The sequence below is a fragment of the Phyllobates terribilis genome, unplaced genomic scaffold (assembly GCF_046119375.1).
Source record: "Phyllobates terribilis strain yellow unplaced genomic scaffold, ASM4611937v1 Scaffold_4__5_contigs__length_816908805, whole genome shotgun sequence".
Classification (NCBI taxonomy): Eukaryota; Metazoa; Chordata; class Amphibia; order Anura; family Dendrobatidae; genus Phyllobates; species Phyllobates terribilis.
In genome coordinates this window covers 392,885,203-392,897,762 of record NW_027362764.1, presented here as the reverse complement: position 1 = coordinate 392,897,762, position 12,560 = coordinate 392,885,203, and the positions used below count along the sequence as shown (strand labels likewise).

The 12,560-nt window shown below is 39.0% G+C and overlaps 1 long non-coding RNA gene across 1 annotated transcript in view; it reads right to left on the bottom strand.

The window, feature by feature from the left end:
* Nucleotides 1-1,251: 1,251 nt before the first annotated feature.
* LOC141264349 (uncharacterized) overlaps nucleotides 1,252-12,560 on the bottom strand; it is a 160,684-nt gene continuing 149,375 nt past the window's right edge. Inside the window, exon 3 of the long non-coding RNA XR_012319899.1 lies at nucleotides 1,252-1,334. This is a non-coding gene — a long non-coding RNA (uncharacterized lncRNA). The remainder of the gene's footprint in view (nucleotides 1,335-12,560) is intronic.

The following is a 12,560-nucleotide window of genomic DNA, read 5'->3' as shown; positions in this document are numbered from 1 at the left end:
TGTCACATTGGATTTAATTAGTACCTCCATAAATCCCCAGTAGCAGTTAGATGATAAATTTTCCCATTCCTTCCTGTTCTTCAGATGAGATCTTTGAGGCTCAGGCCCGGGACCTATCGGACCGTTTTTTTGAACGTGGTATAGTAGGAGAGCCGTAAAACAGGGATACCACCATGCCAAAAAAACACCTCATGACTTGTTATTGGTGAATAGGGGTAGACACTCTAAAAAAGATCCCCTTTTGCGATTCATCTCAACCTTTAACAATCAATGGCCGAAAATGCGGCAAATATTACAAAAACATTGGCCAATTATCACTACAGAACCCACTCTGAGGAGAATCCTTCCTGACCATCCATTGTTTACTGCAAAGAATAGTCATAATTTGAAGGACATCTTGGTAAGGAGTCATTATGTGGTGAATCCTCTGATCTTTCGGTGCTGGTGTGCAGAGATGGGGCTGTTTTCCATACGGATCCTGTCTGGCATGCAGAAACATCATTAGGGCTACCAACTTTTCTTCTTCTGATGGGGGTAGGGACTACCGGATTACTCATTACATCTCCTGTAGTACGAGTTATGTTATCTATCGTGCCACTTGTACCTGCATCCTCCATTATGTGGGACTCACATCCCGTGAGTTCTGCATAAGAGTGAGAGAGCATATTAGAGACATCAAAGCCGCCAGTGCGGTCGAGGATATCTCCACATTAAAAACCATCCCAAGACACTTCAGGTTACACCATAAGTGCAATACAAATGAAATCAAATTCATTGGAATAGATAGAATACTATGTGGCATCAGGGGAGGTGACAGAAAGAAAATCTTAGCTCAACAGGAATGCCGTTGGATTTTCTCTTTGGATACCATGTTCCCCTCTGGGTTGAATGAGAAATTATCTTTTTCACCTTTTCTATAACAAATAATCCAGCGAATGTGTGTTCTCGCCTCTCTCTCCAACTTATTTTAATTTTGTATGTAGTCTTTTAATCTGATTTTAACTTTTTCATATCTTATAGTAGGACATAACATTATCTTTGATGTCCCCATCTCTATGTCTAACCCACTGATGGACGGGACCCTTGCCTTTACAATTTACTATATGATCTTGTGAGAAATGGAGTGTGGATGGAGATGGACATAATTTTCGGTCTGGGAATACAGAAGAAATTCATAATTGTCCTCTTTGGGACATATATGTTGATGTATATTGCATCATAGTGACATCCTTTTCAATGTTATTACCTGTTCCCATGCTGATATTGATTGTCTTCTTTGCTGCTTTTCTGTGCTCCTCTTTGAACTCCTTGATCCCAACATTTTCCGCAATCCTCTAAATTAGAAAATGGTACAATATGAGAGACTGGGGAGTAGGCCCTTCACTTTGCCCTAAAGGAAAATGGCCACCTGGGTGTGCGCACGCGCGGTGGGTCCCTGTAGTGCCACCATCATTGAAGGCATCCATACGATGCGACGCGGGAACTAACGTCACAGGAAACTCTTCCTTGACCCGTGCCCTCATCGCGATGGCCGGAAGTGATGTGTGGACGCCGGGATCCCACTGCGCGTGCGCCGTTACCGATGGCAGGCATGTTCATCTCAATAGAGGATGGGGGTATAAATAGACACAAGACCCCATACATACCATACCGCCCCCCCGAGGAAGCCCACCACGCGAAACACGTGTCGGGGCGCGATCACAGCTGGACACAATATGGGTAAGCCTGACTCATGCTAGGCAGTGAGCGTATTTACGCTCATAGTACTATATTCACACATACTATACATTTCTTGATATCTAAATTTTGCGCATGGTACTAGTACTGTCCCATGAGTCTATGTACTTTTTAGGCACAATCAAGCTATGAATACTGCCCTCTGGCACCTTTCAGCCCTATGATCTTAATGAATTGCCCATATACTTTTTATGCCCTCCTGTGATCTTTTTCATGAATTTTTCACCCTATACCTACTGATCTCTTTTATGTTTTGTAGTTATTTTGGCTTTTATTGTGATCTAAATAAAATGTATACCTTTTAATCTACTCTCTAGCATATGAGTTATATTCTTGGGGTGCACCATTTTTTCTATGGGTTTACATACATATAATGATGTGGTAAAATCCCCTCCTCTTCCCATGAATGGGATGATATGTGATTGATTCACCCGCTGAGTAGGTATTATGCTCAATGTATATTACCATGTAGGGGTTTAGGTGAAGGTAAGGGGTTTGATGAAGACTAATTTGCACAATTATAGCCCAGAAAAAGAAACCAGTTTAATATGTCGTAGAGGCAAATTCTTTATGGTTACATGATTTAGACACAGAATCTTAGTGACTGCATATTTTGCCACAGTCTCAATTCTGTACTGTTGGTCCATTTTGGTACTAGCAGTGGTGGTTGCAATCCTACAGATCACTCACTGTAGGCTGTTCACACAAAACGTGCTACAGTTGTGCTCAAAAGTTTACATACCCCGGCAGAATTTTTGCTTTCTTGACATTGTTTCAGAGAATATGAATGATAACAAAAAAACTTTTTGTCCACTCATGGTTATTGGTTGGGTGAAGCCATTTATTGTCAAACTACTGTGTTTTCTCTTTTTAAATCTTAGTGACAACCAAAAACATCCAAATAACCCTGATCAAAAGTTCACATACCCTAATTCTTAATACTGTGAATTGTCCCCTCTAACATCAATAACAGCTTGAAGTCTTTTGTGGTAGTTTTGGATGAGGTTCTTTATTTTCTCAGATGGTAAAGCTGCCCATTCTTCTCGGCAAAAAGCCTCCAATTCCTGTAAATTCTAGGGCTGTCTAGCATGAACTGCGCATTTGTGATCTCCCCAGAGTGGCTCAATGATATTGAGGTCAGGAGACTGAGATGGCCACTACAGAACGTTCACTTTGTTCTGCTGTAGCCAATGACAGGTAGACTTGGCCTTGTGTTTTTGATCTTTGTCATGTTGGAATGTCCAAGTACGTCCCATGCGCAGCTTCCGGGCTGATGAGTGCAAATTTGCCTCCAGTATTTGCTGATAACGTGCTGCATTCATTTTTCCTTCAACTTTTATCAAGTTTCCTGTGCCTTTGTAGATCACACATCCCAATCATCAGCGATCCATCACCATGCTTTACAGTAGCAATGGTGTTGCTTTCATCATAGGCCTTGTTGACCTCTCTCTAAATGTAACGTTTATGGTTGTGGCCAAAAAGTTAAATTTTGGTCTCATAACTCCAAATTACATTGTTCCACAAATTTTGAGGCTTGTCTCTTTGCTGTTTGGCGCATTGTAGGTGAGATACTTTGTGGCATTTGCGCAGTAATGGCTTTCTTCTGGTGACTCTACAATGCAGCCCATTATTCTTTAGGTGTCTCTACTTATTGTGCATCTTGAAACAGCCACACCGCTAGTTTTCAGAGAGTTCTGAATTTCAGCTGATGATATTTGTGGGTTTTTCTTTGCATCCCGAACAATTTTCCTGGCAGTTGTGGGCAAAATTTTTGTTGGTCTACCTGACCGTGGTTTAGTATTTATAGAGCCCCTGATTTTCCATTTGTTAATCACAGTTTGAAAACTGCTGACTGGCATTATCAATCCCTTGGATATATTTTTGTATCCCTTTCCTGTGTTATACAGTTCAACTACCTTTTCCCATAGATTCGTTGACAATCCTTTTGCTTTCCCCATGACTCACAATCCAGAAATGTCAGTGGCTGGATGAAAGATGCAAGAGTCTGTCTGGATCCCAGACACTGAATCAGCTTTTATGCACACACACTGATTACAAGCAAACAGGTCACAAGTGAGGATGTTACCTTTAGAAGTCATTCAAACCCAATTGTGTCAAATTCTGTGCTTGTTATCAGGCCAAAATCACCAGGGTGTGTGAACTTTTGATCAGGGTCATTTGGATGTCTTTGGTTGTCATTAAGATTTAAAAAGAGAAAGCACAGTAGTTTGACAATAAATGGCTTCACCCAACCAATAACCATGAGTTGAGAAAAAGTTTTTTTTGTTATCATTCATATTCTCTGAAACAAGGCCAAAAAAGCAAAAATTCTGCCGGGGTATGTAAACTTTTGAGCACAACTGTATGTACATTGAACACCAAAGTTCATGTGATTTAAAGTCACTAAGAATGATGCAAAACATAATAGGGTGACATTTTTGACAATTGTGGCATTTAAAAGCTTAATGTCTTGCGCAAGTAATATCTGTGCTAAAACGTGCACCTTTTTACCCTTTTTTGCTGCCCTCAGAACGTTTCCATGAAAGTGGAGAGGGCCTAATGGAAGGTCAAAGACAGCCTACATCAGATTTTTCAAGGGAAAAAACAGCGTTATTTTCATTATGGCTATAAGATTAGTCACTCATTTGTAAACTTGCATAAAGAAGGAGCCTATGTGCTTTGAAATCTTGCAACTATAATTTTTCTGGTTAACCAATAAAGCTATCACTTCTAGAATATTTTTTGTATTTTTACATAGTATTCACATAGATTTTTTTGGCTAATACAGTTTCACAATATAATTTTTTATTGTACATTAGATTAAAGCTGCATTCAAGCATCCGTATGAAATGTCCGTTTGCTGACCCATTGAACAACACTGATCTGTTAACATATTTGTTAAAATCATGGATCCGAGAATTATATCTTTGAAACTCACACAAATACAGCTTTTTAAGAGGACTTTAATGGCATTTTGCATAGGCTAGAACAAAAATGAAAAGTGAATCCCATAGTTTTATCAGGGTAGACCTGAGATATATTTTACAAATACAAGAAAAGAGAAATGACTGACTGAGTAACTGACTTTGGGTAACTACTATTATTCTATTCCATAATGATTCACATCTCTATTCACTACTGTGTAGGCTGTGTTGTGCAGAGTAGTAATAAGACAACCATTGGAGTACATGGAATTTTTACTGTATTGTAATATCTCAATAACATGAGGCTCAATATACAGCCCCGGCATGCCTACAACTCTGTAGTAAGCAGTCCTCATCCCCTCCATGCCTAAATACAAGGTCTATGTGCACAGCCATGTGTACAATGATTTATCCTGATTTTAAGGGTATGTGCGCACATTCAGTATTTGGTCAGTATTTCTCATCAGTATTTGTAAGCCCAAACCAGGTGAGGAGCAATCAGAGAAAGGGTATCATAGATAAAACACGTGCACCAATTTTGCATTGTTGACCCACTCCAGGTTTTGGCTTACAAATACTGAGGAAAAATACTGACCAAATACTGATAGTGGGGCCATAGCTTAACACATTTCTACAGTAATAGGCTGTGTGCCCACTATGCGTTTTTCAAGCATTTTTGCTGCGGAATTTCCGCAGCATAAACGCTTGCAAAACGCTTGGTAATCCTTGCCCCATGATCCTCAATGAAAATCTGCATGTTCTGTGCCCATGCTGCGGAATTTTCCTCAGCGGATTTTCCTTGCGGAAAAATCCTCAGCATGTCCATTATTTGTGCGTTTCTGCATGCGGATTTGAGGTCCCAATGCATTATAAAAACGTAAGTCAAATCTGCATGTAAAAACCCTGCAAAAACGCATCAAAAACGCGTGCAAAATCCCCAAGCGTTTTTGACTGCCAAGGACATGCAGAAACTCTGCAGAAATTTTCTGCTTCATTTCTGCATCATGGGCACATACCCATACTGTAGAGAATATTAAAAACGAAACCACGGAAAGGATAAAGTGATTGGTTAAAGTTGATATGGAGGGATTACAACTTATTGACTTAATTTCAGAATTCACAGAGTAAAGTCACGTTTACACATTCAGTATTTGGTCAGTATTTTACATTAGTATTTGTAAGCCAAAACCTGGAGTGGGTCAACAATGAAAAAAATTGGTGCACGTGTTTCTTTGATATCTTTTCTCTGATTGCTCCTCACCTGGTTTTGGCATACAAATACAGATGAGAAATACTGACCAAATACTGGTCAAATATATATTACACTGATTTTGATGAAATTAGGTAAACATAGGGCAAATACTTATGAAAAGTGGTTTTCCTACCTAAATTGTCACTAAAATTATCCCGTAATTTATTTTGTATTGAAAAAAAAAGTTTTTTTCTGCAGAATTTGTGGTATTTATGGTGATACTGTGGGCAGCATGGTGGCTAAGTGGTTATCACTGTTACTTTGCAGCACTGGGATCCTGAGTTCCAATCCCACCAAGGACAATATCTGCAAGGAGTTTGTATGTTCTCCCCGTGTTTGCGTGGGTTTCCTCCGGGTTCTCCGGTTTCCTCCCACATTCCAAAGACATACTGATAGGGAATCTAGATAGTGAGCCCCATTGGTGACAGCAATGATAACATATGTAAAGCGCTGTGGGATATGATAGTGCTATATAAGCAATGCTTAATATAAAAATAATAAATAATAGCAAATATGTATAGTTTTGTGTGTTTGATCATGTTTATTTAAGAAATACCATTTTGTGGAAAATAAATGTTTGTTTGTTTGGAAGGAGACTTTAATTTAACATTTCCCTTTAACATATAGCACAATACAATAGCCTTGTATTCCGATGCATCACTGCTTGTTAGTGAAAAACTGACAGATACCTATTAGGACTTACCTTAGGCATAGGTTAATTTGTAAATACTTATCATGGAGGCCTTTCAGATCACTTAAGAATCAATAGTGCCCACAGCATCTGAGTGGTTAAAAGGCCGTGATTTAGGTTCTCTCAGATTTTGCTTTTCGTTCTGTAATGTCAGCTGTTAATAACAGCAACCTCCTGTGTGTGATGATGTAAGCACAGCTTTTGCTATAGTATACATTTAGGTAGTAGTGGTAACAAACTTTAAACAAATGAGTAATACAAGCGACAAAAGAAAGTTTGTAATACATGCAATACATGTTATTACTTCACTTACAAGCCACTTCTCCTTCTCAGCCTCCCTGCCCCTTGGAAAGGTCATTCACTCTGACAATCTCCTAAAATATGTGTTGCTCAAAAGCAAGAGGGTTGACTAGCTTATTGAGCTTATCAGGTTGCAGCTGCTTATTAAAGTCTATGGAGGCAGGTGTGGAGCAAAGTGATAAGCAAAATGAAAGACAGAGACACAGGCACATAAAGACTCCTATCGCTGCTTCACCACATAGTTGGATTCACAGCTACTCTGCTTATTGCTTCTAATGTGTGATGCTTTAATGTACAGCCAACAGAGAAGAAATTTAGTGAAAAATGTAACTTACAAGTCATAAAAGGACCAAAAATATTTATATTTGTAGCATAATAATAATTGATGACTTATTCTAAAAAGTCATCTAAATACAGTTACCCTTTAACTACCTTTTTCCATAGATATAATTTTATGAGTGCAGCACATTAAAACACACCTGTCAGCAGGATTGTGCTCAGTAAACTACATACACTGTCAGATGGGAGATATTACACTGAGTAAAATGATACCTTTGTTGATGAAATCCGTGCTATGGTTCTTTTATCGTCTTTATTTGCAGTTCTGCCATAATTATATGCTCTTGCTCTGGGGCAGAACTCTGCCAATGTGAAATTTACATGTCCCGAAATGGCCACCGGCACCCGTGCATGTGCAGTAGCATCTTTCGGTTGCCGAGAGATGCTACTGCACATGCAAGGGTGCTATTTTACTTTTTGAAAAAGAATTTGGGTTATGGCACTGCACTTGCGCAGTAGCATCTATCTGCATCAGAGAAATTCTACTGCGCATGAGCGGGCGACGGGGGCCATATTGCTGCAGGCAGGTTTCATTTTCCTACAGCAAAATGGAGCCCGCACGTGAGCAGTAGCATCGGCAACCAAAAGATGCTACTGGGAATGCGCGGGTGCCGGCGGCCATCTTGGGACATGTAAGTTTCACATTGCCAGAGAAATTACAAAGGCAATATTTAAAATAGTAGGCAGGTCACTGAAAGCACAGTGACCTGTCAGAAGCCAGAGATAGGCATAGATAATGAGAGCACGAGCTACAGCCCCTCCCTAAAGTCTCACCCCAGAGCAAGAGCATATCATTATGACAGAACTGAAAATAAAGATTATAAAAGAACCATAGGACGGATTTCATCAACATAGGTATCATTTTACTCAGTGTAATGTCGCCCACCTGCCAGTGTATGTAGTTTACTAAGCACAATCCTGCTGATTGGTGTGCTTTAAGGTTAAAGAAGTTGTTCAGGTTTACATAAAAGGATTTGCTTTCAACTTTCAGAAACTAAGTGGCTGTAGTTCATTGGAGGTAATTAGTTTCAGATAAACACCATTCAAGTAATTAAGTATAAGATGTAATTTGTATGCAAATTAATGTATTGTGATGTTTTGGGTAAAATGTACTCAGGATTTACTATATCGGGTTCACAAATCCAGGATGAAGTAGTAGAACAGCTGTCAGTGTCTCAATGGAGTGGTGCTCGAGATGGCACACAAACACATGTGGGTGGTCACCTTGGGATTAAAAAGAGGCAAGCCCGCAATTTCCTACGGGATAAATAAAGTATTTCTTATCTTATCTTATCTTATCTTAAGACCGTATTCTTCAATGGTTCTTTTGGCCTGGGACTTTTTCCGAGGTTCAGAGGTTTTGTGAGTCTTGACCAGAGTGTCAGCTGACCACACCCACTCCAAGTTTCTGTAGTCCATTGGTTCCTCTGCCTATTATAGAGGTACCTTTTAAGCAGATTGTTATGGATCTGGTAGAGGCAATAGTAAAGTCAGCCCGTGGCCACCAACACATATTAGTGGAAGTAGACTATGCTACTTGTTACACGGAGGCAATTTCACTTCATCACACTTCGGCTAAACTTATTGCTTGGGAGCTGTTTTCCATGTTCTGTCACCTTGGGATACCTAAGGAGATCCTTACAGATCACAGGACTCCTTTTATCTGCAAAGTTACAAAGGAATTGTGTAAACTGGTCCAGATAACACAATTGCGCACGTCAGTGTTCCACCCACAGACAGATGGTCTAGTGGAAAGATTTAACAAAACCTTTAATTCTATGCTAAAAAAGTGGTCTCCAAAGATGGGAAGGATTGGGATATGTTACTGCTCTATTTAATGCCTGTTGTTCGGGAGATACTGCAGTTCTCAACAGGGTTCTCTCCATTTGAACTATTATATGTTACACATCCCAGGGGCCTGTTAGACATAGCCAAATAGACGTGGGAACAGGAGCCTACTCCCCATAAAAGAGTAATAGTGCACTTTGCAAGTATCCATAAAAGTTAAACTATAAGTGTATGTGCCCATGCTGCGGCCCAGACGCTGCGGAAGAGCCGCCTGCGGCTTCCGCTCCTTTTATGCAAATAAGCGGTGGCCATTTTTTTTTTTACATGTGGACTTTCCTCATAGAGGTTAGGTCTATAGGGAAAGCCAGAATGCGGACCCGCTAGAGAAATCGACATGCTGCTGTCTGGAAAGACGCGCCGCATGTCAGTTTCTGTGGGTGAGCTGCAGACGCATAGCGGACATGGGATTTCTACAAATCTCTTCCACTTTGCTGTAACATCTGGCCGCTGCGGGTTTCATGCTGCATAAGTCGGCAGCATCAAACCCGCAGAGGCTCCGGATCGTGGGCACACAGCCTTTGGCAATTGATGCTGCCCAAATCGAGGGGAGCATGAATTACAACCTGACTGCACAATTGCAGCCAGGTGTATTTCTCTCTGAAAAACTCAGGAATTTCAGAGAAAATATACTTTTAATATACTTTGAAGATTCCTCATATGTACATAGGGAGAGACCTGTCATGAGCGGGCTGAGGGCAGTGTGGTACTAGTCTGGTCTCTCCCTATTGTCCTTGGCCAGATTTTGAATGTATATTTTCACTGAAATGCCAGAGGGCTTCAGAGAATAATATACCTGGCTATGAATTGCAGCAATGTTGCGATTCTTGCTGCCTACAATTTGGGCAACATGAATCAGATGATATATTCCCTTAAAGAATGTCACCACCAAAAAGGCAACATTTACACAGTTAAAATTATAAATAATTATTAACTATGATTTCTCCTATCTAGCTTAGACGTCTCCATTAGAAGACTGATTCAACTAATTGGAGTTGCCTGTTGCTTTCAGTTAGTGAATAAAATCACAATATCTGTAATAATTTGCTTCCATCAGTGATATTGCAGCTGTCTAAATTTACAAGGTCACTTTTAGCACAATGTAAGGCAAACTTTTTAGAGACCTCTGGGTCAAGTTTCAAATATCTGCACATTCTTAGTTTAACTAAAAGAAAGCCCATAGACGAGGCACACTTAAAGGATAAATGTTCATCTCTTCTCACATTGAAAACTTCAAAGGACCAATTACTAGAGAGCTGACATGGTCTGCTTTGTGATATTTCCTGTTCACTGAGCGACTCCTGTGTCCTCTTCAGAGCTGCTTATTATGGTATTAGACAAGGAGCAACTTTCTGGCAAACAAAAATATGTGATCCATAGTTTTCCTCTCACCTCGTTTTTGCACTTGTTAAAAGCAATTAGCGTTCCTACCTAAAGCAAAGATTTGATTTAGAAATGTTTAGATTATATCCACTGGCTACATAAATCTTCCATTATTAGATTATACCTTATTACGTTTTAAAAGAATTGGAACCACCTGTTTCTTTAAAGCAAATTAAAGTTAGTGAAAAGGAAGACATTACTTGTGACACAACAAACGCATGCTTATACCTGAACTTTGTAACTCAATATATTATTTGGATGAGTGAAAATATGATGGTGATTTCTTCAGCATTAGGAGGCACTGGTCACACGAGCTCGGGGAGAATATTAGAGGAAAGTCAATAGTCACTTCTAGTTACCATTTTAAAGGTAATAAACTGAAACCTAGTTGACTCAGATTTCTCAATGAAATATGTTTGAACTTCAGAAATTTAAATGTCTCCGTACCACAGAAATAATTTAAAACTGATGTTATACATGAGATCCTGAGGTCCAAAAGTGCCAGTGTAACACACATGTTTCACATAATACCAAAAAGAAAAACTTTTATATATATATATATATATATATATATATATATATATATGTGTGTAGCTATATACAGTGGATATAATAAGTCTGCACATCCCTGTTAAAATGTCAGGTGCTTGTCACATAAAAAAAATCATACTAAGGAGAATAATTTTAACTTTTTCCACCTTTTCCACCTTCAATAACACCTATAATCTATACAATTCAATTAAAACAAAGTTGAAATATTTTTGGGTAGAAAAATAAAAAAAAATGTAGTTGCATAAAAATGCACACCTTTAAAACTAATACCTTGTTCAAGTGACCTTTGAATTTATGACCGAATTCCGTTTCTTGGGGTATGAGTATAATAGCATGGCACATTTAGAATTGGCACTCTTTGCCCATTCTTCCTTGCAGTAACTTTGCAGATATGTGCGATTGCAAGGGCATCTCCTGTGTACAGTCCTCTTCAGGTCAACCAGCTTATTTTCAATTAAATTTAGGAATTGTTTCTGGCTGGGCCATTCCAAAACTTTGATCTTTTTCTGACAAAACTATTCATTTGTTGATTTGGAGGTCTACTTGAAGACATCGATGTACTGAAAGGTGAAATTCCTCTTCAGCTCTGTAGCAGAGGCCTGAAGATGTTGTTGAATATTAACTGATATTTGGAATTGTTCTTTAATCTATTCACCTTGACTAAAACCTCACTTCCAACTACTGAAAAACAGGCCCAAAGCACAATGCTGTCTCCACCATGTTTCATTGGTTTGGTGTTTTTTTGGTGATGCTCAGTGTTGGTTTCATGCCAAACATACCTTTTGGAATTATAGCCAAAAAGTTCAATCTTTGTCTCATCAGACCATAACACATTTTCCAACATGAATTTGGCAGAGTTAATATAGGTTTTGGCATATCCGGGTTTGGATATTTTGCTTTGCAAAAAAAGACATGTGCCTTACCACCCTACTCCACAGTCCAGATATATGAAGAATACTGAAGATTGCAGTTACATGCAGTACACATACATTTCTTGCCAGAAATTAATGCAGCTCCTTTAATGTTGCTGTAGGTCTCTATGAAGCCTCTTGGACCAATTTTTTTCTCGTATTCTCAATTTTTGAGGGATTTGCACTTCTAGATAATGTCATTGTTGTGTCATATTTTAGCCATTTGTTGATGACTGTCTTCAAAGTAATCCATGGTATGTCTAATGTCTTGGAAATTATATATGGAGCTAATTAGAACCAATATAAATTTTTATTTTCTCCCTCAAAATGATTTCTGTTTGTTTCACGGTGGATTTGTAGAGATAAGTGACATTAAAGGTGGAAATACAGTAGTTCTGAAATGATTCTTCTCATTATGATTTTTTACATGACAAAAACCTAGCATTTTAACAGGGGTGTGTATATTTTCTATATCAACTGTATGAATGTATTTTAATATCTGCAAAATAGAATGAAGTAGCCATCTCACTGCAATAGCTTGTATTTCTCCAGAGCATGGAACAGCGTCACCGCCAGGGATGAAAAGAATGCAAAAGAACAATGATTAGATCTGGCTCAATTGAGTT